This window comes from Stegodyphus dumicola, chromosome 8 (assembly GCF_044657685.1).
Source record: "Stegodyphus dumicola isolate Sdum_Otavi_A_Nest chromosome 8, ASM4465768v1".
Lineage (NCBI taxonomy): Eukaryota > Metazoa > Arthropoda > Arachnida > Araneae > Eresidae > Stegodyphus > Stegodyphus dumicola.
In genome coordinates, this window is record NC_140775.1 from 110,434,936 (window position 1) to 110,438,350 (window position 3,415).

The following is a 3,415-nucleotide window of genomic DNA, read 5'->3' on the forward strand; positions in this document are numbered from 1 at the left end:
CGCACTTAAACCATAAAATTCAGTTCAAGAGCAATATCGCAAAATACTAGTTTTAAATTGAGCATATCTTTAGAATTTCGGATACAGAGTCTTGCGCGCTGGAGATAAAAATGTTTTTTCTGAACAACGTTGCCATGGCTCACTTTGAAATCCTTGAGTTTGTTAATCAAAAATTCGTTAAAGTTTTACAAAATATGAAATTGATAATAAAACAAATACTAAATTTCAAATTTAAGCTTCCACATGCCCATATGCGCAGTAGGATTTCGTTATTCAAAACTCAATGGCTCTATGTACCGTCGTTTTATCACAATGCGAGAAATATACATATATGTATGCAGATTTTTCATAATTTAATTTCTTCAAATATAATGCAGAACTCTAACATTTGGTGGCAACAGTTTGAAACGTTAAATGGACATTTATAGTGATTCAAAGCAAAATCGCAAAACGAAAGCAGCAGTCCTTCAAGGACAAAGCCCCTTTGAACTAAAAACAGAATTTTTATGGCCACATCTTTTCTTACATATATATGTATCTTGAACAGACAGGCTATTAACATTTCTTTAAGTGACACCAGAAGAAAATTTTTTTAAATATAACTTGCTTTTAAAAATTGGAAGAATAACTTTTTTATTAATTTTATAAATAACCCCATTACATAAAATAAAATTTGTCACATTACATTTCATCCAATTGTGATGCATGGTGATCCTAAAGTAATTTGTTTTTAAAATTTTATTTATTAATTTTGATATTTAAGGGTTTTTTTTTACACAAACACTGATAATCTTCATTTAAATCAAATTAATCCTGAATTTCATCCTTTGTATCATTGGATTAAAGAAAAAATGATCTTCTAAATAAAGTTTATTCCTAATCTAACATAATTTATCAAAAGGTTTTGATAGTTTTAGTAATAATGTGCCCAATATTTTAAAATATTGATAAAAGAATCTATCATTTATAAAAACTTGAAATTTTCAACTTTGCCTTCTTTTAGAACAATAATAATAGTAATTATAAATTACACTACTTCTATACATATAGAGAACTTCATTTGGATACAAAAGTTTTCTACTTTCATTACTTTTTCACTATGTTGAATTTTTTGGATATTTTATGCATCTTCCAGAACATATTTTCTTTTCCCCAGTACAGAGACTACTCCTAGTGTTATTGCTTTGAATTTTCTGAGAGAATTCTTCAAAATGCCTTTAATATCAATTCGTTATGTCTTTGCTTTGGCAGTTACATTTCCATAATTTATTTATTTATTTATTTATTTTTTTTTTTTTTAAATTCTTGACAAATTCTTCTAAAATTTCAACTGCATATTCAATGAAACTGCTTTTCATTTTCTAGACATTTTAGCTGTAAATAAACTTTAAAGCAAAGCCAAAAGGATAAATATTTGAGTTAAAGCATTTTAAAAAATGACAAAGAAACTCCCAAACTTTTCTGGTTTGCAAAAAGCAGCATTTATTCTACCCCTCCCAAGTGACTGGATCCTTATATAGTACAAAGTCCGTAATCCAGACTCATCGGGACTTTGGTGATTCCGGATTAGAGGTTTTTCCAGATTGTAGATCATCAATTTAAATCTGGTAAGATGGCATGCAGAAATTATACAATTAAAAATATGAAACTGTAATTTATGAAATAAAGAGCAATTATGATCTAAAAGGTATCAAAAAAAAAAAAAAAAAAAAAAAAAAAAAAAAAAAAAAAACTTAATATTTATAAGCTTATTTATAGTAATTATTGTTTACTTTATTAAACATTTCTTTCAATGTAAGTTGTTTAAGTTGCTTCATTTTTTGTGCTAATACTTTCTCTTTAATTCTCTTTTCTATAAACAGACATAATTTCTTGTTCAGTTACAAAGTTCCACCGTTCAAATCCTCTAATTGCTGTGTCGAGAATACCGACTAACTTGTCAATCGAAATTTTTTTCGTTTTCAATAACCTCTCTGTCACTTTCTTCACTATGTGTAAAGCTTTACTGGCTTTACGCACACGCGTAGCGGATGCGCGCATCAAACGCGCATGCGTAAACGCAATATGCGCATGCATAAGTTTGTCGCTTTGAGGTCTGGATTATAGATCATTCCGGATAATGGACATCCGGATTACGGACTAATCTAAATCATATTATTTTGATAATTTTTAAGACCAATAATTTCCATATTAAAGAGTACATTTTTTTTACATAATGTGTAATAGTATGAGGGAAAAATAGCTACTTAATAAGCTTTATAAAAGGATTTATGTTTCATGTGTTTTTTACTAAAAACTAGGATAAAAACCACACTGTCAAACTCTTAAAGTTTAAATTATCTTGTTAAATTTTAATTTGAAACTATGCACTATAAAATTTGTATATCATGGATACGATTTTCTATTTTATGGACAAAAGCAAGGAATCAATCCAAATGTATTTTATTTTCAATAAGCCAAAACTAAAACAGCTCCCCTTCCTGGGGTGGGCACCTGAAAATTCTACACTGGATTAGTTCAATTTTTGAAACACATACTTCAATATTAACTCTGACATACATTTCAATTTTTAGTTTTGGCAACTATTTTGTCAAAAATTCGAGTAACTGAAGTTTTAGTGTAAATTCAAAGCATGGCAATTATGCAATCAAAAGTATTTTTAAAAAATAGAAATCTTACATGGTTTATATTCATGCAACTTCCTGACTTAATACAAATATGACAAGTAATTAAAGTAAAGGCTTGTAGGTGTCTGTTTTGAGTACGATTCTTAGAATAGAATATCACAATCCTTTTACCTCTTTCATGTTAAAAAAGAAACTTTTTTTTGAAAGGAGTTAAGCAAAAATAATCATAATGAGATAAATCTGGAGAACACACAGGATGACTAAGTACACATACTTATTTGCAAAAGAGAGTGGCTCTGTGAAGTGGTTTTTGACAGCTGAGAAGATGCCTTATCGTATAATAGAATGGTTTCCAAGTGAATAACGAACAATTAAAAATCACCTGCTTAATTATCAGCTATTTAAATCAGGATTCAGCCAAACATTTAAAATTGCAGCACTTTTTTGACACTTCAGCTTGTAAGATAAACATTGTCGATTAATATAAACATCTTATTAATCTTCCCAGGTGAATAAGGCAGGGTGATGATCCTCCCATCTTTAGCTTAGATTCCAAGAACACCAAATGAATACAGTAATAGTATATGTATTGCACTATACAGCTTAGTAGTTTAAAAACTTATGTATTAATAAAACTCTACTTTTTGTGCCTGATATTAGTACAATATTTTAAATCTTCAAAAAACAAAATAGTAAATTAGAGACTTATAACCTGGTTCTTAATTCAACTTTAATTACCAATGGGACATATATGTCCCACTAACAATTAAAAATTACTGCTGGGTTAA